Source organism: Gossypium arboreum, chromosome 1 (genome assembly GCF_025698485.1).
Source record: "Gossypium arboreum isolate Shixiya-1 chromosome 1, ASM2569848v2, whole genome shotgun sequence".
NCBI lineage: Eukaryota > Viridiplantae > Streptophyta > Magnoliopsida > Malvales > Malvaceae > Gossypium > Gossypium arboreum.
Window position 1 is genome coordinate 71,837,001 of NC_069070.1, and position 27,150 is coordinate 71,864,150.

At 36.9% G+C, this 27,150-nt stretch overlaps 1 long non-coding RNA gene and 1 other non-coding gene across 2 annotated transcripts in view; both read left to right on the forward strand.

The window, feature by feature from the left end:
- The window catches only part of LOC128280764 (uncharacterized), a 49,517-nt gene that overhangs the window by 9,155 nt on the left and 13,212 nt on the right, over nt 1–27,150 (forward strand). The window lies entirely within an intron of this gene.
- LOC128281592 (small nucleolar RNA R71) lies at nt 15,417–15,523 on the forward strand. The gene has a single exon (XR_008271839.1). It is a non-coding gene; the product is annotated as a small nucleolar RNA R71 (small nucleolar RNA).

The window sequence follows — 27,150 nt, forward strand, 5'->3', positions numbered from 1 at the left end:
GCCAATTATATACTCAATACCACACACAAATGACATACCTTTTACTAACTAATGCATTACATATTATAACTCAATACATTATCCATCATGTACTCCATAACCAAACACCATCATATGTAAGTATATACCTTGAGATATTGTATATGTCATACCAATACGTCATGTGCAAACATATATATATATATATATATATGTGCAAGAGCCGAATCTCAAAATTGATTATAACTAAACATGAACATAAATCCAAAACACAAATCTTACCTACCATGCAATAAGCATAAATCATACTTATGGATATACCATGGCCGAATACATCACAACACCATACCATTTCAATTTTGGTCATGGTTAAACAAAGAACTTAATGTCTCACTCAAAATGCTAAAAGAAAATCCAAGAGTCATCAATCCACCATCACATGTATCATTATCAAGCTTCATATTTAGCATGCAATGGCATTAACACAAAATCCACCTTGGCCGAATATCATCCCCATGACGTAGCAAAGATTTGAACCATGGGCTAATTAGAACTCAAGCTAGCAACTAAAAACATGCATGAATCTCATGGCACAACCTCAAACATACCTTAATCTAGATACGAGTATGGCCAAACCTCTTCCTAATCCTCTTCCAAACCAAACATGAGCAAGAACTCCTTCCTTCTTCCTTAGAATTTTCGGCCAAAAGAAATGAAAAAGGATGAACAAATTTTTTTTTCTCTTTTCTTCAACTCACGGCAATGGGGGGAAACACTCACACCATTCTTTTTTTTTTTCCCATTTCTTTATTACCCATACTCCTTATTTTATTTTTTTCCTAACATACACCATTGTCACAACATGTTTTATGACATGTTTTGCCCATCACTCTTTGTCATGGCGGCCACTAGCAATTAGGGGAAATTTGACATGCAAGTCCTCCCTTTTGATTACATGCACTATTAGGTCCTTATAGATTAGCCTATCACATTTCAAAAGTGTCACACAAGTCCTACTAACTGAATTCACATGCAATCGACTAAATCGAAGCTTGAAATTTTCACACATTCATAATTACATATTCTAGAAAATAAATATTACGTTCAAACATTTCGGTGACTCGGTTTAGCGGTCCCGAAACCACTTCCCGACTAGGGTCAATTTTGGGCTGTCACACTCAACTAGGCCAAAATCGAACCATCATCAGACATAGCCAAATTTGTACCCATAGCTCTCAAAGCAACTAAGGATTTTCTACTCAAGGCATCTGCGACTACATTCGCCTTCCCGGTATGATAGTCAATTATTAGCTCATAATCTTTTAATAGTTCAAGCCATCTCCGTTGTCGTAAATTCAAATCCTTTTGATTCATTATATATTTCACACTTTTATGATCAATAAAGATTGTGCATTTCTCACCATACAAATAATGATGTCAAATCTTCAGAGCAAAGACAATGGCGGCCAATTCTAGATCGTGCATCGGGTAATTCTTCTCATGCAGTTTCAACTATCTTGAGGCATAAGCTACGACTTTACCTTCTTGCATCAACACACATCCAAGACTAATTGATGACGCATCACTATAGATCACAAACTCTTTTTCGACTCGAGTTGCACTAACACTGGTGCTTCGGTCAATCGCGCTTTCAACTTCTCAAAACTTTGTTGACACTCTTCAGTCCAATCGAACTTAACATTCTTTTACAGCAACTTAGTCATAGGAGAGGCAATCATTGAAAATTCCTAGACAAAGTGTCAATAATATCCAAGTAAGCCCAAAAAGCTTCTAACCTCGGATATATCCTTTGAAGGTTTCCAATCAACAATCGTTGAAACTTTGCTCGGATCGACCCGAATACCATCACCCAAAACTATATACCCTAAAAATCTGACTTCATGAAGCCAAAATTCACTTTTATTGAATTTACCAAACAATTTCTTTTCTCTTAAAATCTGTAATACTGTTCTTAAGTGTTCAGCATGCTCGGACTCATCTCGAGAATAAATCAGAATATCATCTATGAACACAACCACAAACCTATCCAAGTACGGCTGAAAGATTCAGTTCATCAAATCCATAAAGATAGTTGGAGCATTAGTTAAATCGAAAGGCATCACAAGAAATTCATAGTGTCCAAACCTCGTCCTGAAAGTGGTTTTTGGCACATCCGACTCTTTAACTCTTAACTGATAGTAACCGGATCTCAAATCGATCTTTGAAAACACTGTCGTCCCTTTCAACTGGTCGAACAAATCTCAATTCTCAGCAACGGATACTTGTTCTTTATAGTCACCTTGTTGAGCTATTGATAATCAAGACAAAGTCTCATAGATCCGTCCTTTTTCTTTACAAACAACACGGGAGCACCTCAGGGATAGAAACTCGGTCTCACAAAACCCTTATCTATTAACTCTTGCAACTGAGCCTTTAATTCTTTCATTTCAGTCGGAGCCATTCTGTATGGAGAAATTGAAATTGGTGCAGTTCCAGGTAACAAATCAATGGTAAACTCTACCTCTCTGATCGAAGGCAACCTAGGCAATTCTTCTGGAAATACATCCGGGAATTCACAGACTACCGGCACTGATTCGAGCTTCGACTCAAACATCTTGGTATTCAATACATATGCAAAGTAAGCTTCACACCCCTTTCTTATATATCGCTGAGCAGACATGTGCGAAATCACCATAGGCAATTTATTTGATTCATCTATTTCAACCCAAAGAATTTCACCATTTTCACATTTCAACTCAAGGGTTTTCTGTTTGCAATTTACTTTGGCATCATGTAATGTCAACCAGTCCATACCCAGAATAACATCAAACTCATCAAATGGTAACAACATCAGATTAGCCGGAAAACAGTGACCTTGAATCATCAAAGGACAATTTTTTCAAACCCTATTTACTAACACATATTTGCCTAAAGGGTTTGACACTTTAATCACAAATTCAGTAAATTCTATAGGCAAGATCTTACTAGATACTAAATTTGCACAAACATAAGAATGAGTAGATCCAGGATCAATCAATGCAATAACAACAGTATCATAAAGAGAAAATGTACCGGTGATCACATCGGGAGATGACGCCTCTTCACGGGCACTTATGGCATAAGCTCTAGCAAGTGCTCTAGCTTCTGGTCTTCCAGTTGAATCCTTCATCACACTTCTACTGCTAGTTCCACTTCCAGTATTTCTCGGAGGTCTACCTCTATTAGCAGTACTAGTCTGTCTGACACTTTGAAATTTTTCTTCTTCAACCCTTTTTTGGGCAATCCTTAATATAATGTTCTCGATAACCACACTTGAAACAAGCCCAGCTAATCACCCAACACTCACCAAAATGTTGCTTGCCACAATGTTGACACTCGGGTCTATTAGATCTGACATTACCCACACTTGCCATTGAAGTAGCTTGAGCTTTAGAACCCGAATATGATCTCCCATGATCTCGGTGCGGATATCTAGCTGAAACAGTTAATCGAGGATTCATTTCTTTAGACTTCTTTGACTAGGATTAGAATGACTTACTCATTGGCCTCTTTCTTACATCTCTGGCTTCACTTACAGCTTTTCTCTTTTTTGTTGTCCAGTTCTTCGGCTTTACAAGCTCAATCGACCAATACTACAAACTCTTTCAACTCTAAGATCCCAACTAACAGCATGATGTCTTCATTTAACCCATCCTCGAACCTCTTACACATAATAGCTTCGGTAGACACACACTCCTGGGCATACTTTCTGAGTCTAACAAATTCACGTTCATATTCTACCACAGACGTTTTACCTTGCTTCAGCTCGAGGAACTCTTTTCGTTTTTGATCAATGAACCACTGGCTTATGTATTTCTTTCTAAACTCATCTTGGAAAAAATCTCATGTAACCCTTTCTTTTAGAACCACAGATACCAATGTCTTCCACCAATGATATGTTGAATCTCTCAGTAAAGATATAACACATTTTAAACATTCTTCGGGAGTGCAAGAGAGTTCATCAAATACCCTGATAGAATTCTCAAGCCAAAAATCTGCTTCCTCGGGATCATCATCTATACTAGACCTGAATTCTTCAGCCCCTTGCTTCCAAATTTTATTAGCTGGGGGCTTACTCAACTTACCATTTCGGCACCTTGAGGAACTGCGGGAACCGATTGGGGCATAGGAGGGGGTGAAGGAGGCCGAGCATTCAGATTTGCTCAAACAAATTCTGTATAATAATTACTCATCATACGGAGAAAGGCTTCCCGAGCCCCATCTCCCTGATCATGTGTCTCAGGCCTACTCTCAACTGGCGCAGTCTCTTGTGTGGGAGTCGGCACATTACTTTCTACATCATCAGCTATAGCTTAGTCGGGATCCATTTACTATATGAAAATACAATTTAAATTGTCAAGAGTCATCACACTATCACAATATATTTATGGCATGTATAGATAGACTTCCACACAGATCGTAGATCTGAGAATCGCCTAAACCTTAACTCTGATACCAATAAAAATGTAACACCCCTTACCAGTGTTCTAAGCCGGAACAGGGTACGAGACATTACCGGAACATAATACATGCAAATGTACGAAATCATGACATAGAATATTTTTTTTAAACATACATTTTCATGTCCTATAACCTGAACATTATTAGTTAACATCAACAGGAATATACAAAAGGAACTATTAAATTTTGAAGACCAACATTTTAGGCCAATTTAATTATGACATATAACAAAAATAACCAAGTCACCTATACATGCCATAACTCCAAAATAATGTTTACAAAATACCAAAAAGTATTGATAGTGCAGATGAATCTCCGACGATCTCCGAATCCCGAGCTTGCCTAGTGACATTATAAGACAAGAGAAAGAAAAGAGAGTAAGTGTAATGCTTAGTAAGTAAGTACGTAAGTGATATACAATTTATCAACATATTTTTCAAAATAAAACAATCATAATAGTACATAATCTCATGTTTAGGTCAAGTTGTTTTTTTGAGTCATTGTGACAAAATCATTTATATCTAGAGTTATGGAACTCCAAATTTAAATCCGTTAATTTTTAAAAAAACTACACTCATATAATTTCTTACCATAAAAATTTCAGAATCTTTGGTTTAGCCAATTAGTACAGTTTATTCATTAAAGTTTCCCCTGTTTCACTATCTGACAGTTCTGACCTCTTCTTACTAAAAATTAAATATTTCATAGTACAGAACTTGGATAATGTTTACGATTATTTCTATTAAAATTAGACTCATCAAATATTATAGGAATAAAAATTATAACCCATAATTATTTTTTTACAATTTGTAACAATTTTTCCAAATCAGAATAGGGGATCTCGAATTCATTCTAACACTATCTCACAAAAATTAGAATATCACATAATATAGAACTCTTTTGCTCCCCCTGTTTCTTTTATATGAAAATATACTCATTAAGATTTAATTCCATTAATTTATTTTAAATTTAATTCAACTTACATAATTTTTAGTGAATTTTCAAAGTCACATAATCGTCTTTGTCCAACACTGTTTTACTACTAAAATTCATTCTTACATAATTTTACTTAATCCATTTTGTCTTATCGAAGTTCACTCAAATATCGAGCATATTGCTCAAAATTTTCTTAAACTACACATGCACTTATTCATCATATAATCATGTTCACATGTATATTTACTTAATTGATTTTCCCTTTGAACTCTTCGGAATAATAACTGATACTCAGTTGCCTACATATATTTTCACACTTGTTGCCAAAGCTATCTGGTACACATAGTAGCCTGCACTTAGTACTACACATGTGACTAATTATCCGGTACACGTAGTAGCCTACACTTAGTACTACACACGTGACCTAACCATCTTATACACGTAGTAGCCTGCACTTAGTACTACACACGTGATCGAAGTTATCGAGTACACATAGTAGCCTGCACTTAGTACTACACATGCGACCAATAATCCGATACACGTAGTAGCTTGCACTTAGTACTACACACATGACCTCACAATAGATCATTCGTATCGTTTCTATTCCGAAGGCTCAACCGGGAAATTCCTCACTTTCCAACATGTTACAATTTATTCATAGTCCTTTTTCAATTTGTAATTTACAACAAATAATCATTCTATAGGCAGCCACATTTCATATGATAACAAAATATAATAAAATAAGAAGAATCGATAAATTATTTACGTACAAACTTACCTCGGTGCAAAATATAGAAATGTTGCAATAAAGTCCAAAATCTTTTCTTTTCCCCATCGAGGTCGATTCCACGTCTTTCTTGATTATGGAGCTTGGAAGCTTGAAACAAACCCTAGCTATGGAGAACCCTTGAAATTTCTGCCTAATGAAGAAGATGAGCAAATTTTTGCTTGATTTTTCATTTTTTAATTCATTTATTAACTAAATGACCAAAATGCCCTTTTTACTAAACTTTCAATTTTTATCCATGTAAGCCCATTTTTGTTCAAAATCATAGAAATTGGCCAAATTGCTATTTAAGGACTTATAATTAATATTCTAAAGTAATTTCATGATAAAAGCTTCTAGAATGAAAGTTTTGCAACTTATTCAATTGAGTCCCTAATTTCGAATTGGACACTTTAGGCATAAAATTTTTTCACGAAGTTTTCACCAAATCATGCAACCATATCATAAACCTTAAAATAATTATAAAATAATTAGTTCTATCTCAAATTTGTGGTTTCAAAACCACTATTCTATTTAGGCCCTAAATCAGGATATCACAAATAAAACATTTATCACATAATATCAAAACATTAAAAACATGCTACAACACCACATTATTTGCATATGCACATACCTCGGTACAAAATGATGGTAATCGAGTCTAATTGTCGTATACTTTTTTCTTTCCTCGATCAAGACCCGATTCACGTTTTTCTTGATCTATAATGCCAAATTTAACTTGTTTATTAATCACTTTATTCAAATCAATCCATAATTCATGCTTTGGTAAAATTACCTTTTTACCCCTAACTTTTCACTTACTTACGATTTAGTCACTAGGCTCGTAAAATGAAATGCATGCATTTTCTTTGTTACCCAAGCCTAGCCAAACCTACACGATGCTCATATTAGCCCACACTTTCCTTTATTTTACATTTTTACTACCCACTTTTACACTTTTACAAATAAGTCCCCGTTTTAGGTGTTTTCACTAAAAATCACCTAGTAAAAGATGTTTATCATGCATCAAACATTCATATTCCTCCATTAATCATAAAAATATATGCATGTTACACATGGGTAAAATTTCATACATGAACCCTAGCTCAAAATATAGTTAGAAATGGGTAGATCATGCTACAAAGACTTCAAAAATACAAAGAACATTAAAAACAGGGCTAGGGAGCACTTACAATCAAGCTTGAAATGTTGAAAAAAAACCCTAGCTATGGCTATTGAGAAATTCGGTTAGCACTTGAGAAGATGGACACATTTTTGCTTTGATTTTCCTTTTTTATTCTTTTAATTACCAAATAACCAAAATGCCCTTAAGGCCTTTCTTTCAAAATTTTCTTATGCATGTCCATTTTTGTCCAAAATTATAGAAATTGGTCAAATTGCTGATTAGGACCTTCTAATTTATAATCTAAAGCAATTTCATGCTTAAAGTTCTACTAGAATGCATGTTTTGCATCTTATTCAATTTGTCCCTAAAATTCAATTAGACATTTTACGCATAGAATTTCTTCCTAAAACTTTCACATAAGTATGCATTCATATTATAGACCTTATAAAAATCATAAAATAATTATTTCTATCTCAGATTTGTGGTCTCAAAACCACTGTTCTGACTAGGCCCGAATTCAGGATGTTACAATTTATGAGTATTTATTAGAGTCATATTAAAGTTTGGTTAAGAAATTTTAACGTTTAGGTAGTTAATTAAGTGTAAAGGGTTAAATCGTAAAAGTTACAAATGTTGATGTTTATTAGCTAAAAGTATTAAATAGCTATAGAAAAGTAGATAGGTGTACTTAATTGTTAAATATACCATATAGAGAAATAGTGGACAACCAGGGACATTGAATTGTTAGTTGTTAATTAAGTTATTACGGGTAAAATGGTAATTAGATAAAATAAAATAAAATAAACAAAAGATGAAACAAATCATCATCTTCGACATTTCTTTTACCCTAGAACTAAAACAACATAGCTAAGGGAGGAAAAGTTTCGGTCAAAACATTTTCATTTGCATGGTATGATATTTTGGCCCTCTTTAATAGTTTTTATGTTTTTGTTATCATTTTAGCTTAATCTAACTAACTCGGGGGTCAATTTGTAAAATTTTAAAAGTTTAAGGACTTTCCATGAATGAATTGGAAGTTTTTGTGAATTTAGTTGATAGATTATTAAGGTTGGTAGTTGAATATAAGTATTTTGTTAAGTGATTTTTGATGATGTTAGTGTTTAGGGATTAAATTGTTGAAATAGTAAATATCAATGTAAATTGTGTGAAATGAGGAAAAATATGGGTTGTTAAAAGACTAGGGAAGAATCGGCTAGCATGAATTTTAATTAAAAGTAGTTAAATTGCAAGTTTCGGGTTTAGGGACTAAATTGCATAAAAGGTCAAATATTAAGGGTAATTTTGTAAATTCATATTGACAAGGGTTATAAGTTGAATTAATTATTTTAAGATATTTGAATGGTTTAATCGAATGAACATTATTATTTAGAACAAGAAACGAACCAAACGGATCTAAATCGAAGAAAAGCTAAAGTGTCAGATTAGTTTTCGGCATCGTTTTTACAACTATTTTTGTTGAGGTAAGTTTGTATAAGGATGTAAATTCATTAAGTGATGTTTTACATGTATTTTTGATAAATATTATACTATGTATAGATCAAATTGATAGTTATTCAATATTTTTGTATTTTGGATTAAATCGTAATGTTAACTAAACCGAATGTTATAATTGAAAAATGTACATTTCATGTAAGTATGTTTGAATTGGTGTAACACCCCTTACCCATATCTGATGTCGGGGCAGGGTGCAAGGCATTACTAGACCAAAACATAAACATTATTACAAAACCGGGCCATAAAATTCATTCAATTCAAAACCATTTATACACAAGCATATTGCCCCTCATACGGACCCACGAGGCCCAAAATATACATTAGGAATGGATCGAGACTAAACCGAGAACTCTCAGAACTTTCGTAACAATTAAATTTTTTTTTCATCAAAACAAGGGTCACACACCCGTGTGGGTAACCCGTGTGATCACACACGCCCGTGTCCTTAGCCCAGGTAACTCTCTGTTTATGATGTCATCAACAAATTAGAGTCGTGTACACGCACGTGTGCTTAGGTCGTGTGGTGAATTAAATTCCAAAAATCAGGTGCAGACTTCATACGGCCTAGGCACACGCCCATGTCCTAAGGCCGTGTCCTTCACACAGCTGAGACACACGGCCGTGTCTTTTTATGTGTGTTTACTACTGGGCATTCTGTTTTCCATTAATTAGGGTGCAAGGGACACACGACCGAAACACACACCTATGGGGCAAACTGTGAATCACACATGGCCTAAACACATGCCCGTGTGTCTATCCCTGTGGACAACTTTGATGCCACTTTCCAAGCCTTTTGTCACCCATAATAACACATACACACTTATACATCTCAATGATAACTTACATGGCATAAATGAGAACTTACACATTCATAACCATGGCTCATGCATATTGATACGTGATATTCATGACAGGTTTTAAAGATTTATAATTAATCATTCTTGAAACTAACTATTATCATGATGAAGGCAAGTGCACCTATCGAACAGTAGTATAGCTTTAGCAAGACCAGATTGTCGAACCCAAATGTACCAAGAGTACTAGTAATTACTTTCTTTTTATTATCTAGCCTAAAAATTAAGGGATTTGTTTATCTAAACTAATTAACTAAACTAAGAGTGCACAGAGAGAAATTAGGGAAAAGCTTTTGGGAAAACTCGATTGATTAAGACAATACCCAAGGAAAAATCCACCTAGACCTCACTTGTTATTTGACTCTGAATCAGACAATTTATTCATTTGACTTGATTAGTAAAAATCCCTAAGTTATATTATTATCTCTCTTGAGACTAATAATGTCTAACCCTAGGTTGATTAATTGAAATATCTTTTTAATTAATGCCCTAGTGTTGCATTAACTCAATCTATGAATCCTTTTATTAGGTTTCACCCTAATCCAGCAAAATCTTGTAACCTTATCTCTAGGCGTGCAATCAACTCCACTTAATTATGAAAAATTTACTCTTAGACAGAGACTTTTGCCTGAATAAGCGCATTAACTTCAATCAATATCCTGGAATATTAAGACAAGAATTAAGAACACATAATTAAGAACAAGTCAAATATTTATAATGCAATTCAAATAATAATAACAAGATCCGTCTTAGGTTTCATTCCCCTTAGGTATTTAGGGGGTTTAGTTCATAATTATAAAAGAAAACATCTCAGAAGAATAATGAATACAAAACATAAAGAAAACCCAAAAGCCCTGAATGGAAATTGAAGGGAGATCTTCAATCTTGACGATGAATTCTGCTTCTAAGATGGATCAATCGGCTTCCCTTGAGTAATTCCTTGCCTCATACTCTGTGTTTGTGTTCTAAGTGCTTCCTCAGGTGTTTAAATAGGCTTTAGAATGCCTAAGAGCCCTCAAAAGTGGCCTTTTCCGAATAGGACTATACTTGGGCTCATCAGGGACATGCCCGTGTGGGATTGCTCCAGCCCGTGGTCAAGGATGTTAAATAGGCACGGACATATAGTCTACCCATGTAAGTCGTGCTTCGATCCTACCAAATGGACACGGCCGTGTGCTTACCCGTGTGAGGAAGTCTAGGCCGTGTTGATTTCCTATGTGGGTCCATTTTCTCTGTTTTCTACCCGTTTCTCGCTCTTTTTACTCTCCTGTGCTTACCTAAGTATAAAACATGAAATTAAACAATTAGGAGCATCGAATTCACCAAATCTAAGGAGAAACCATCCATAAATGTGCTAAGCATGGGATAAAAATATGTATAAATTACGGTTTATCAAATACCCCCACACTTAAGCGTTTGCTTGTCTTCAAGCAAAATCCTCAACTTACAATTAAAATAAATTCTTCTCAATTTATAATCCCTATCAATAATATCTCAAAATAATCCATAAGTAATCATACATTGAAAATTCAACTAAAAGTACATAAAAGTTTCAAACGTTCCAAGTTGAGCATTTTATCACGAAAAAATAGGTGTCCCCCCTCATCTAAGTAATACCTTTGATCAAAATATCATAGAGTTTAACATCCTCACTAAAGATTCACTCAAATCACTCAAGGTGTTTAAGGACATCAAATAAAGCACTCATTAATCAATATGAAAATTTATTACCATAGGCTTGCATGAAAATCAAATCTCCACCACTATATATTGAGATGATACATCAATCACAAAATGTCTTTAGAGGGTTGTAACGTGGCTTTGGTTAGGGGGTGTGGTCACAAGCCAAAAGAAAAGGTTTGAATCAAGATTGAATTGAAAAAAAAATCACCTAACTAGAAAAATAACTAATTATCAGTTGAATACAAATGAGCTTCTTCTCAGAATATGGAATTAACACTCAAGCTCAAAAACAACGAATTACTACTAATATGTATGTAAGTACTTTTTTTTAAGAACAAGTCAAATAACATAGAACTTAATTATTGCAACAAAGAATAAAACATAGCTAAGCAATTAATTCAAATCAAATCTTGACAAAAATAGGTATCAAATTAGGGGATTTCAACAATAATAGGTTATGGGTTAATATTGAGGGAAAATCAATTAATGGCTTGTTAGGCTTAAAAGGGTTCACTAAAGGTTAATTATGAAGGTAAACTTTTTTGGAGTGAGTGGGTTAAACCTAAGTGCCTTTATCATCTCGACATATCAAATCAAATGGTGTGATCTTGACATGCATAATCAGGCAAGTTCTAGAATAAAAAATAAATACTAACGCACTCATAATAAAAGTGAGCATGAAAGAAATAACATATGCTCTAAAGGCTCAAGATCTCACAAAAATTATGGCTTTTTGATGTTTAAACTTGTGAATTTCAACTCAAGATAATATCTAAACTTGGGGAAACAACCTAAAAATTTTTAATTCTCAAAAATCAACTTATCATGCTTGATTCCCTAATGTCTTAAAGTTTAAATGATCAATGCATAAATGCCTATGTTTTAATTCAAGACATATCAACAAAAATCATAACTTAATCAAAATTCATTCTAATAGTGGTATGAGAAGATCACATGAGAACAAGTCAAAATTTAGGGATTTCTGATAATGATATAAAAGACCCCCCACACTTAAGATGTACATTGTCCTCAATGTACAAAGTTAGATTCATGACGATATAGATATAAGATCATAAGGTAGGGAGAGAAGTGAAACTTCCTGAATGGTGAATGGACTCCTTGAATTGGAGTTATGGAGAATAATCGGCCAAGGCAATGATAAGATTAGAGAAGGATACTCCGGTAGTTGTAGAGGTTTATTAGTCCCTAATTCTTGCACCAAAAGAATATTATATCTGGTAGTAGCTATGGTCGTGGTCGAGCAAGACATGGCAGTCGTGGAGAACCTTCTCCAGTGGAGTTTTTAGTTCCTAAGTGATGATGAGCTTTGGAGCTCTTTACAATTGTGATAGAATTAGGAACTTTTTAGGAAATATAAAGAAGCATAATTACTAGTAAAGAATTAGCTGAATAAAAATTATAAAATCTCAAGATAAAATAGTATTAAAAGGAAATAAAAAGTAATTTCAAAATATAAAGATAAATAATAGGTGTTTATAAAGAAATTGGGCCACATGGCCGTGGGGCATGCCCGTGTGCCCTAATTTTTGCCCGTGTATTTTGCAATTTTTTAAATTTGGGCGCGTTTGGCATTCGGCCCACGCTCGTGTTCCTTAGGCGTGTGAGTGCACATGACCGTGTTGCATGGCCGTGTTCTGCTTCGTTCGTTTCTCCCACGAATGTGTACGGATGTCCACGCCCGTGGTATTTTATTAGACTTGAGCACGGTTGATAGGCACGGGTTTGTCGCACGCCCATGCTAAATTCTCAGTTTCAACCACAGTTTATAGACACGGGCATGTCGCATGCTCGTATTGGTTTGTCAGACTCGCCCACGGTCATATCGCACGGCTGTGGCAACTTATCGTATCCCGTGTTACGAAAAAATTTTACCCTATTTTCACATGGCCGTATCGCACGGCGTGTCTCCTCACGTGGTGTGAGCCCGACCAAAGGTACGCCTGTGTGCCCGGCCATGTGGATTAGAAAACCTATGTTCTAAAATTTTAAAGAAGTTAACATCGTTAGTGCTCGGGCTTCCTCCCGAGAAGCGCTTATTTATAGTCTAAGCTTGACTTACCTTTCTGTTGCATGGTCATGGTGGTGCGAGGAGTTTACACTCCTCATCTCTACTATCAGTTTTATCAACATAAGACGAGTACTGTTTACCTTAAAAGTGCCGAATTTGGGATGAATTACTTCAACTATACCGTATGGGAAAATAGTGAGTACCGTAAGAGGGATTGTTCCGTTAGGTTCAAAAGTGGCAATATGAGGGTCTGCAGCATCTAGTAGTACTTTTTCTCCAACCTTAAGTTGATTTGGTGAGATATTGGTTCTTCATGGCGTGATTTTGGTTTATTGTTTGTCCTCGATTTATGTGTCCTCCATTCATCTAGTTCCTCGATTTGTATCCTTCGTTCTTCATAGATAGGTCCTTTGTCGTTACTCGAACATGGCTCAGGTGTGTTCTCTGAACCTGTTTCCTACAAAGTAGGTTGCACCACATGGTCAGTTTTAATAGTATGATTTATACAACCACCTTCAATTTTCAATGTGTTATTTGAATTACGAGCTTGAAGGGTGATTGTTTCGTCTCCCACACGAAGTTTGAGTTTACCTGTACCAACATCAATTATAGTTTTGGCAGTTGCTAAAAAGGCCTTCCTAAAATTAAAGGCACGTTACTATCCTCCTCTATGTTTAGAACAACGAAATCAATTGGGAATATACAATTGTCAATTTTAACGAGTACGTCTTCAATAATACCTCTAGGAAATCTGATAGTTTTATCGGCCAATTGAATGCTCATCCTAGTTTGTTTGGGTTTCCCAAGACCTAGTTGTTTAAACATTTTATAAGGCATGACATTGATACTAGCCCCTAAATCAGCCAAAGCATTATTAACATCTAAGCTACCAATTAAACAAGGAATCGTAAAACTCCTTGGATCCTTCAATTTGTTGGCCAGCTTATTCTGTAGTATGGCTGAGCAAACTGTATTTAACTCCACATGCGACGCCTTATCTAACTTCCTCTTATTTGTTAAAAGCTCCTTTAAAAATTTTACTGCGTTTGGCATCTGCGAAAGAGCTTCAATAAACGGTAAGTTAATATGTAATTTATTTAAAAGTTTAAGGAATTTACCGAATTGTTCGTCTAAGTGGTCTTTCCTTGTCGCATTAGGGTATGGTACATGTGGTTTGTACTCTTTACTTGCCTGTTTTTGGTCATTGTGGTCCACCTCACCTTACTTACCACAGTTTCTTGCCTCGGTTCTGGTTTAGATGCAACTAACCCTTCCACATCTTGAATGGTAATTGCATTGAGTTGCTCCATTGGGTTAGATTTAGTGTTACTCAGTAGGCTACCTTGTGGGAGTTCAGATATCAATTTAGCGAGCTGGCCTATCTGAGCTTTGAGCCCTTCGATCGATGCTTGTTGATTCTTAAGTGCTGTCTCGGTATTCTAAAAATGAGTTTCTGACACCGAGAGAAATTTTGTTAGCACCTCCTCAAGGTTTGGCTTCTTTTCCTGCTGGTACAGTGGTTGTTCAAAGCCTGGAGGAGGTGGTGGTCTCTGATTTCCTTGGCCTCCGCATGAAAAATTTGGGTGGTTTCTCCAACCTGCATTGTAAGTGTTACTATAAGGATTATTTTGAGATCGAGGATTATTACCCATGTAATTTAACTGCTCGTTCTCCATGTTGTGGCCATAGGGTGGATGTTCTGAATTGCTTGATCCACCTCCACTTGCTTCACACTGCATTACTGGGTGAAACTGTGAAGAACCAAGAAAACCATCAATTTTTCTATTCAAAAGTTCTACCTGGTTAGAGAGCATGGTGACCAATTCGACATTAAAAACGCTAGCTGCTTTCGTCGGCTTTTTCCTCATGACTTGCCACTGATAATTATTCAGCGACATCTCTTCTATGAATTCATAAGCATCCTCAGGTGTCTTATTATTGATAGTTCCTCTAGCAGCTATGTCAATCATTTGTCTAGTCAAAGGATTTAGGCCATTGTGAAACGTTTGAACCTGTAGCCAGAGTGGTAACCCATGGTGAAGGCACCTTTTCAAAAGGTCCTTGTATCTCTCCCATGCATCGTAGAGTGTTTCTAAATCTATCTACACAAAAGAGGATATATCATTACATAATTTGGCTATTTTACCCGGTAGAAAATATTTTAATAAAGTTTTTTCGGTCATTTGTTCCCAAGTAGTGATTGACCCTCGTGGTAACGAGTTCAACCACTGTTTAGCTTTGTTCCTCAATGAAAAAGGGAATAACCGAAGACGAATGGCATCATCAGAAACATCATTGATTTTAAATGTATCGCAAAACTCTAGAAAATTTGCCAAGTGGTTGTTTGGATCCTCATCTTGCAAACCATCAAACTGAACAAATTGCTGTATCATTTGAATGGTGTTAGGGTTTAGTTCAAAATTATTTACAGCAACAGTAGGCCTAACTATGCTCGATTCAATTCCTGTTAAAGAAGGTTTAGCGTAATCATACATAGTACGCGGAGCAAGATTCTGATTTACTAGATCAGCAGCAATAATAGGAGATAGCGGATTTTCCTTGTTTTCAGCCATCTCCTCGGTTGTGGTTGAAGTATCATCCTCTTGCTCTTCCTTTGTGTATCTTAAGCTTCGCCTTATTTCTCTTCAGTTTCTGCAAACTATGCGATCGATCTCACTATCAAACAGTAATGGTCCCGACAGGTTTCTTCTAGTCATACACTATAAAAACCTACCAAGAGCGAATAAAAGAAAAATTGGAAAAGAAAATAAAAATTTAAATTGCAAATAAAGTAAGGTGGCTAAAGTAATAAAAATCGAGCCTTCCTAATATCTTAGTTCCAAGGCAACGGCGACAAAAACTTGATACGTGATATTCGTGATAGGTTTTAAAAATTTATAATTAATCATTCTTGAAACTAACTATTATCACGATGAAGGCAAGTGTACCTATCGAACAGTGGTATAGCTTTAGCAAGACCGGATTGTCGAACCAAAAGGAACCAAGAGTACGAGTAATTACTTTATTTTTATTATCTAGCCTAAAAATTAAGGGATTTGTTTATCTAAACTAATTAACTAAACTAAGAGTGCACAGAGAGAAATTGGGGTAAAGCTTTTGGGAAAACTCGATTGATTAAGACAATACCCAAGGAAAAATCCACCTAGACTTCACTTGTTATTTGACTCTAAATCAGACGATTTATTTATTTGACTTGATCCATAGAAATCCCTAAGTTATATTATTATCTCTCTCAAGACTAATAACGTCTAACCCTAGGTTGATTAATTGAAATATCTTTCTAATTAACGCCCTAGTGTTGCATTAACTTTTTTCTATGGATCCCCTTATTAGGTTTCACCCTAATCCGGCAAAATCTTGTCACCTTATCTAAAGGCGTGCAATCAACTACGCTTAATTATGACAAATTTACTCTTAGACAGAGACTTTTGGTCCTCTAAATAAGCACATTAACTTCAATCAATATCCTGGAATATTAAGATAAGAATTAAGAACATATAATTAAGAATAAGTTAAATATTTATCATACAATTCAAATAATAATAACAAGATCCTTCTTAGGTTTCATTCCCCTTAGGTATTTAGGGGGTTTAGTTCATAATTGTAAAAGAAAACTTCTCAGAAGAATAATGAATACAAAACATAAAGAAAACCCAAAACCCCTGAATGGAAATTGAAGGGAGATCTTCAGTCTTGACGATGAATCCTACTTTTGAGATGGATCAATCGGCTTCCCTTGAGTAATTCCTTGTCTCCTACTCCGTGTCTATGTTCTAAGTGCCTCCTCAGGTGTTCAAATAGGCTTTGGAATGCCTAAGAGCCCTCAAAAGTGTCCTTTTCTGAATAGATCTATACTTGGGCTTGTCAGGGACATGCCCGTGTATGATTGCTCTAGCCCGTGGTCAAGGCTGTTAAATAGGCACGGGCGTGTAGTCCACACGTGTAAGTCATGCTTCAATCCTGCCAAATGGGCACAGTCGTGTGGCTTACCCGTGTAAGGAAGTCCAGGCAATGTTGATTTCCCATGTGGGTCCATTTTCTCCGTTTTCGGCCCTTTTCTTGCTCTTTTTGCTCTCCTATGCTCACCTAAGTATAAAACATGAAATTATAAAATTAGGAGCATCAAATTCACCAAATCTAAGGAGAAACCATCCATAAATGTGCTAAGCATGGGATAAATATATGTATAAATTACAGTTTATCACATATCAACTTTTTATCAATTAGAACTTGTTAAGACTATTTTATTTAAACTAAGCTTACCAAATCACATGCAATTTACTTCCATTTCACATATTCTTGCCTTAGTTGTTATTATGCCATTTACTCACCATTCCATCATCAAACATCCATAATTGTATCCATAATTCATCCATGCCAAATGAATTTATCCATATCATGAGTGACCTTAGCACGTGCTTGCATATATGAATAGGATTACATCCCTATAATTAATATAAGCCACATTTCATGGCCATATACAAAATGAATCATCAAATCATTAAAAGCTAACACATTTGGCTAAACCAATATGACATATAAAAAAAAGACCAAGTCATTATACATGTCATGCTCAAAATGTTGAAACTAACTATACCCAAATATCCAATTGATAGTTGGTCAAGTCTCCGACGTCCTTTGATCCTCGAGCTAGCTTAGCGATATTATGAGAAAATGGAAAAGAGAAGGGAGAAAGCATAAAGCTTAGTAAATTCACATGCAAATAGATAGCAACATAATCATGAATATATATATACCATTGACACAACACATATATGTTATCATAAATTCATAGGCATAACTTACACATTTTAAATCTTACCAAAAGATCATCACATACTGAGTTCATTCATATGATTTTTTCATACATACCTGTACCAACTCATAATAAATTCTCTTGTTTTCCTCGGTCTCCCATGTAGCTTTTTCAACCCCATGTCTTTGCCATAATACTTTCACCAGGGCAATACTATTTTTCCTCAATTGTTTGACTTTTCGAGCCAAAATCTTAACCGACTCTTTGCCATAAATCATATCCGGTCGAATCTCAACCTCTATCGGTGAAATCACATGCAAAGGGTCTGATCGGCATTGGTGTAACATAGACACATGGAACACATCATGGATCTTTCCTAACTTAGATAGAGAAGCCAACTGATAAGCTACCGGCCTTATTCTTTTAATAATCTCATACAGTCCAATGAAGCGCAGACTTAATTTTCCTTTTCGGCCAAACCTCAAAACTTCCCTATACGGAGACACTTTTAGGAATACCTTATCACTGACTTGAAACTCGATCTCTTTTCGTTTCAAATCTGCTAGGATTTCTGTCTATCTGAAGTGGCTTTCAAATAATCACGTATTATCTTTACTTTTTCTTCAGTTTCTCTAACTAAATCAACTCTATCAATCTGATTCTCTCTAAGTTTGGTCCAATACAAGGGCGTTCGGTACTTACGCCCATACAATGCCTCATAAGGCGCCATTTTCAAACTTGACTGAAAACTGTTGTTGTAGGCAAATTCTACCAACGGTAAATACTTTTCCCAACTACCATGAAACTCAATAACACAACACCGTAGCATATCTTCAAGAATTTGAATTACCCGCTTAGACTGACCGTCAGTTTGTGGATGGAAAGCAGTACTAAAATTTAGCTTTGTACCCAAAGCTTCTTGTAACTTTTTCCAAAACCATGATGTGAACCTTGGGTCTTTATCTGATATAGTCGACAAAGGTACTCCGTGCAATCTCACTATTTCAAAATATACAATTCGGTTAACTTATCAAGTGAATAGTCGGTATGTGTAACACCCCGTACCCGAGACCGTCGCCGGAGTCGGACACGGGGGTTAACGGGCTTAATCCCCTTACTTTCACAGTCCAATTTAAAAATTTCCAGGCAGTTGGCTAACTGCGTCACTGTCATCTTAAAAATCATATCTTGAGTTCCAAAACTCGAAAATCAGTTTCGTAATTTTTCCCTGAAACTAGAATCATATGTCCATTTACAGATTTTTTTCTAGAATTTTTGGTCAGGCCAATTAGTACAGTTTATTAGTTAAATTCTCCCCTGTTACAGGGTACGACTACACTGACCTTCATGCATTACGATTTGGATATCTCCCTGTACAGGGATTCAATACTGATGTCGTTTATTTCTATAGAAACTAGACTCGAAAAGGAATCTGTACATATATTGCATGACTTCTAATTATCTCTGGTCAACTTAAAATGAATTTCCAAAATCGGAACAGGGACTCCAGAAACCGTTCTGGACCTGTCTCACAAAAACTTAAATATCTCTTAACATACTATTCATATGATCGTTTCGTTACTCTCCTATGAAAATAGACTCGTCAAGGTTCATTTACATAATTTATTCACTATTTAATTCCATTCCTACTATTTTTAGTGATTTTTCACATCCACATCACTGCAGCTGTCAGCATCTGTCTTTAAGGTAGGCTTTACCTATTTCATAGTTTCCATGCTTCAACTAGCCCTTTAACATAAATAGCACAAAATATGATCATGATTAACCATCCCAATGGCTAATCGTTTCCAAACATTTCCATACCTCTTAATGAACAACATGCAATGATTATAATACCATGCCCAAAGTATACTTAAGCCATTTTCGCATGGCTATCCAAATTTACACAAAACCGAAAGGTACATGACCTACAACAAAAGGGTAGTCCTATACATGCCATTTCAAAGTTCAACCAAAAATATACCAAAAGGAGCTTTGATAGTGTGGGCGACTTCGACTTCAAAATTCCGAGTCCGATGGTGACGAACCAAAATCTATAAAGCAGAGAATTAAAGAAACGGAGTAAGCATTTAATGCTTAGTAAGTTTTGAGCAAAGAGTTTAAGCAAATCGGAAGTATAGCATTCATATAACTAAACGGATAATTCCATATATACATATTCTCAAATCATTCCTACTTCACATTCCAGCCCCTATATTCATACATAAGAGATCATCTTAGCCAAATACCGGAGGCTCATTACTCGACTGAGCGAATAATATTCGAAGGGGATCGACTATTCCAATGCACATACGAAACATACCTCATTGTTGGGACTTTACAAGCGTATTAACTGAAATTTTTACAGCAAGATCGCTCATTCCCGAATCACGTACCTTCGGGATTTAACCGGATATAACCACTCACACAAGGCCTTCGGGTCTTAGCCCGGATATGATAACTAGCATAAATGCCTTCGGGACTTAGCCCGGATATAGTCGCTAGCACAAATGCCTTCGGGTTTTGGCCCGGATATAGTAACTCGCATAAATGCCTTGGATCTTAGCCGGATATAGTCACTTAACACAAAAGCCTTGGGACTTAGCCGGATATCATTGAATAACCATGCACATACATCAATAAATCATGACACATCCATGTTTCATTTTCATTACCAAAGCTCAAACACAAGACACTTATCACACTTACAAGTTTGACAATAGCCACATTCAAAGAGCATGATTTTGATTTGTTTGTGACATAATCTAATCGAATCATAATCTAGGTTCCATTGCTCGAAAACTTACCTCGGATGTAGTCGAACGGCTTCAACGGCTATTCGATCACTTTTTCCTTTCCCTTATCTAACTGTGGTCCCCTAAGCTCTTGAGCTAATTCAAACAAATTTAACTTATCAAAGTCTCATTTTGCTAGCTTATGGCCGAATATGACAAGGAGTTTGATAGGTCATATGGCCACCTTTTAGCTCAAATACACAATAATCATACGCATTTTTAATCACATCAACAATTTAATACAATTTATTCGAACATCAAAAGAGAAGCTCAAGGTACTTAGCCCATATATACATTAGACATTAGAGTCACATATGTACGAAATCACGAATCGAATTCAACATACTAGCTAATATTTCCCTTAGTCAATTTTCTAAGTCAAGCTAAAGCCATCAATAGGCTACCAATGGCCGAACATACACATCTATGCTAAGGCCGATTGCAACACTTAATACATTCTACAAGTATGGTCACTTGTGTTGACTAAACACCATTTGTTTCAAGTTCAAAACTTGGCTAATACACATATATACACTATTAAAGCATCCTCGCCCTTTACACTAATTCAACACATGCATTACCCATAATATACCAAATTACATTCGGCCTTAGCACACAACTTGCTAGCCGATTCTTCTCCATCTAGCAACTAATGCACATACGAGCTCATTTGTTAGACTCTACTTCATCTAACAACAACCTTATTTCTCTTCTATATCCTACCATGGCGAATGCATCACAACACCTTACCATTTCAATTTTGGTCATGGTTGAACAAGGAACTTAATGTCTCACTTAAGGATGCTAAAAAGGAGATTCAAGAGTTATCAATCCACCATCACATGCATCATTAACAAGCTTCACATTTAGCATGCAATGATATCAACACAAAATCCACCTTGGTGAATACCATCCCCATGACATAGCAAAGATTTGAACCATGGGCTAATAAGAACATCAAGCTAGCAACTAAAAAAACATGCATGAATATCATGGCACAACATCAAACATACCTTAATCTTGATACAAGTATGGCCGAACCTCTTCCTAATCCTCTTCTAAACCAAACATGGAGCAAGAACTCCTTCTTTCTTCCTTAGAATTTTCGGCCAAAAGAAATGAAAAGGATGAACACACTTTTTTTTGTTTCCTTTCCTCAACTCACGGCAATGGGGGATCACACACCTTCTTTCCTTTTTCCATTTCTTTATTACCCATACTCCTTATTTTATTTATTCCAACATAACCCATTTACACAACATGTTTTATGACATGTTTTGCGCATCACCCTTTGTCATGGCCGGCCACTAGGCTTTAATTTAGGGAAATTTGACATGCAAGCCCATCATTTTCACAACATTCATTAATAGGCCACTTTACATTTGCCTAGCACATTTCTAAATTTTCTCACATAAGTCCTATTTGATAAAATTCACTTACAAATAACAAAATTCAAACATGAAATTTTCACACATGCGTAAGTACATATAATGAGCATCCACTATGACGGCTAATTATTTTTATGACTCGGTTTAGTGGTCCCGAAACCACTTTTCGACTAGGGTCAATTTAGGCTGTCACAACTCTCCCCCACTTAAGAAATTTTCGTCCCCGAAAATCTTACCGGTAAATAGGTTTGGGTATCGCTCTTTCATAGAGTTCTCGGGTTCCCAAGTAGCTTCTTCTATCCCGTGTTTGAGCCATAACACTTTCACTAGCGGAACCCTTTTGTTTCGCAACTCTTTCACTTCACGTGCTAGGATACGAATCGGTTCTTCTTCATAACTCATATTGGCTTGAATTTCAACCTCTGATGGACTAATTACGTGCGATGGATCAGATCTATAACGTCGAAGCATCGAAACATGAAAGACGTCGTGAATCTTTTCAAGTTCATGGGGCAAAATCAAACGATACGCAACTGGACTGACTCGTTCGGATATCTCATATGGCCCGATGAATCTCGGACTCAGTTTGCCCTTACGGCCAAATCGGAGTATCTTTCTCCAAGGTGAAACTTTAAGCAACACTTTATCTCCTACCTAATATTCAATGTCTTTTCGTTTCAAATCCGCGTACGATTTCTGATGATCTGCGGCTGCCTTTAGACTTTCACGGATTACTTTTACTTTCTGTTCAGCATCTTTAATCAAATCAACTCCGAAAATTTTACCTTCACCGAGTTTGGTCCAAAACAATGGTGTACGGCATTTACGCCCGTACAAGGCCTCGTAAGGTGCCATCTTAATGCTTGATTGAAAACTATTATTGTAGGCGAATTCAATCAAAGGTAAATACCGTTCCCATGAACCACTAAACTCAAGGATGCAGCATCTCAACATATCCTCGAGTATTTGAATTATCCGCTCGGATTGAAAATCGGTTTGGGGGTAAAAAGCGGTGCTAAAATGCAACTTGGTACCCAAAGCTTCTTGCAAATTCTTCCAAAATCGTGAGGTAAATCTCGGATCTCTATCCGACATAATAGAAATTGGTACCCCGTGTAATCTCACAATCTGAGAAACATATAATTCAGCTAGTTTATCTAATGAAAAATCCGTACGTACGGGGATAAAATGAGCCGACTTAGTTAGTCTATCAACAACAACCCAAATCGTATCCTTCTTACTTGCCGACACTGGCAACCCAGATACAAAATCCATCGTGACTTGATCCCATTTCCATTCAAGTACCATGATCGGTTGAAGTAAACCCGTAGGCACTTGATGTTCCGCCTTCACTTGCTGACATACTAAGCACTTCGAGACAAAATCGGAAATGTCTCGTTTCATACCATTCCACCAAAAGCGACGTCTCGGATCGTTGTACATTTTCGTACTCGTGGTGAATTGACATTCGGCTACAATGAGCTTCGTTCGAATCATCGAAATGAGTTCGAATTTCTTGGAACACACAACCGATTTCGTACCTCAAACAATCGTCATCATCAATTTGAAACTCGATTCCACATTGAACACATTCAGCCCGTTTTGCAACCAACTCATCGTCGACTTTCTGAGCTTCACGAATTTGATGAATCAATAATGGTTTGGCCTTTAATTCAGCTATTAACACATTGTCGGGTAGAACAGACAATTGTACATTCATCGCTAAGCAAACAGTGACTTCCGGCTTAAGGCGTCCGCAACCACATTAGCCTTTCCCGGGTGATAATCAATGACCAGCTCATAATCTTTCAACAACTCAAGCCAACGCCTTTGTCGTAGATTCAAGTCTCTTTGAGTCATCAAATATTTGAGACTTTTGTGATCCGAAAATACATGGCACTTCTCACCAAATAAGTAATGTCGCCATATTTTCAAAGCGAGTACGATGGCGACTAATTCGAGATCATGGGTGGGATAATTTTTCTCATGTGGCTTTAATTGTCTCGACGCATAGGCCACAAATCGACCTTCTTGCATCAATACGCAACCTAACCCAAGTAGGAGGCGTCACTATAGATGACAAACTCTTTGCCCGATTAATTTGCACTAAAATTGAGCTTCCGTCAAATAAGTTTTCAGTTGATCAAAACTTTTCTAACATTTTTCCATCCATTTGAACTTAACATCTTTTTGAAGTAGCTTCGTCATGAGTGTGGCTATCATCGAGAATCCTTTTACAAACCATCGGTAGTAACCGGTAAGTCCCAAAAAGCTCTGAACCTCAGTAATATTTCTCGGAGGCTTCCAGTTAAGTATGGCCAAAATTTTGCTCGGGTCAACTCGAATACCCGATACAGATACCACATGACCCAAGAAGCTAACCTCTCTTAACCAGAACTCACACTTACTGAACTTAGCATATAGCTGCTCATCCCGTAAAATTTGCAACACTAACCTCAGGTGCTCAGCATGTTCGGTCTCATCTCTTGAATAAACCAAGATGTCATCAATAAACATAACTACGAACCGGTCCAAATACTGTCTGAAGATCCGATTCATCAAATCCATAAATACCGTAGGGGCATTAGTGAGCCCAAACGGCATCACTAAGAACTCGTAGTGGTCGTATCTCGCTCGAAAGCGGTTTTGGGTATATCCGAATCTCGAATTACAATCGGTAATACCGATCTCAAATCTATCTTTGAAAACACCGAGGCTTCCTTTAGTTGATCAAACAAATCATCAATACGCTGATAACGGATATTTATTCTTTATCATCACTTTATTCGGTGACGATAGTCAATGCACAACCTCATGGTTACGTCCTTCTTTTCACAAACAATCTTTGGTGCACCCCAAGGTGAGAAACTTGGTCGGCGAAACCTCTATCCGTCAACTCTTGCAACTGAGCTTTCAATTCTTTTAACTCGGTTGGTGCCATACGATACGGAGCTATCGAAATTGGCGTAGTCCCAGGTACAAGCTCAATACCAAACTCTACTTCCCGAACAAGTGGTAAACCCGGTAATTCTTCGGGAAAAACATTCGGGTATTCACAAATCACCGGCACAGATTCGGGTTTCTCTTCCAATTCCTTGTCATCAAGTACATACGCAAGGTATGCTTCTTACCCCTTTCTTACATATTTCTGGGCCAACATTGCTGATATTACAGCTGGCAACCCCTTTAAGTCCGTAGACTCAACTCGAATTATCTCGTTATTTGCGTACCTCAAATCAATAGTCTTGCTTTTGCAATTCACAACCGCATCATGCACGGTCAACCAATCCAAACCAAGAATAACATCAAATTCATCGAACGGCAAAAGCATCAAGTCTGCCGGAAAACGAAACCTCAATTACTAGGGACATTTCTTACACACTTTGTCGACAAGCACATAACGACCCAAGGGATTTGACACCCGAATTACAAACTCGGTAGACTCAATAGGCAAAGTCTTACTAGATGCTAAGGTTTCACATATATAAGAATGAGTAGAACCAGGGTCAATCAAAGCAATCACATTAGTATCAAAGAGAGTAAAAGTACAGTAATAACATCCGGCGAGGAAGCATCCTCGCGTCTTGCCGTATAGCATAAGTCCTAGCTGGAGCACGAGCCTCAGATCTGGACATAGCATCCCTAGATCCTCTCTGACCACCACTAGCATTGCCCGTATTTCTAGATGGTCTACCTCGGGTAGTGGTAGCACCCGGTTTCCCACTCTGATTTGCATTCTGTTCAGACAACCTCGGGCAATCTTTGATAAAGTGGTCAACTGACCTGCACTTGTAACAGGAGCGGTCATGGAACCGACAACTCCCCGAATGCCATTTACCACAATACTGGCATTCCGCTCTGTCTCGACGGTCATTTCCAACACTGGCGATCGAAGTGACTCGTGCACTCACAGGGGGTCGATCGCGATCTCGTCTAGATAAGCCCGAAGTGTCCCTAGACCGACCCAAGACATCTCTAAATTTCTGCGATGACTGTGGGAAGGGTTTCCCCGAAGATCTCTTACGAAACTCCCTTGCTCCCACCTCAGCTTTTCTTTTCTCCATACTGAGCTCCTCGGCCTTGCAAGCTCGCTCAACAAGTACCACAAATTCTCGGATTTCCAAGATGCCAACATACAGCTTTATATCATCATTTAGTCCATCCTCGAAACATTTACACATTACGACTTCTGAGGAAATGCATTCTCGTGCGTACCGGCTAAGCCTCACAAATTTTCGTTCATAGTCGGTAACCGACATGGAACCTTGTTTGAGTTCAAGAAATTCCTTCCGTTTTTGGTCAATGAATCTCTGACTGATATACTTTTTTCGAAACTCGGTTTGGAAGAACTCCCAAGTTACTTGCTCTCTAGGCACAATGTGAAGTCAACGTATTCCACCAATAGTAGGCAAAATCACGTAGCAAGGAGATAGTACACTTTAGGCACTCATCGGGTGTGCAAGATAGCTCATCGAGTACCCGAATAGTGTTGTCCAACCAAAATTCAGCTTGCTCGGCATCATCGCTATCCGTAGCCTTAAATTGATAGCCGTGTTTTGAATTCATCAACTGGGGCTTATTTGACCTTATTTGGTCGATTCTTGGGAGGTATTGTAGGTCTTGAGGTTGTGTTTGTCGGGAATGGAGGTTGTGGAACAGTCGTATTAGTTCGAATGTATTGGTTGAAACAATCATTCATCACGCTATAGAAAGCTTGTCTAGCTTCCTCATTCGGATTACTAGAATTAGGTTGAGAATCATTGGCATGTCCCTTGTAAAGGGAGCAGCGCTACACTCTCAAG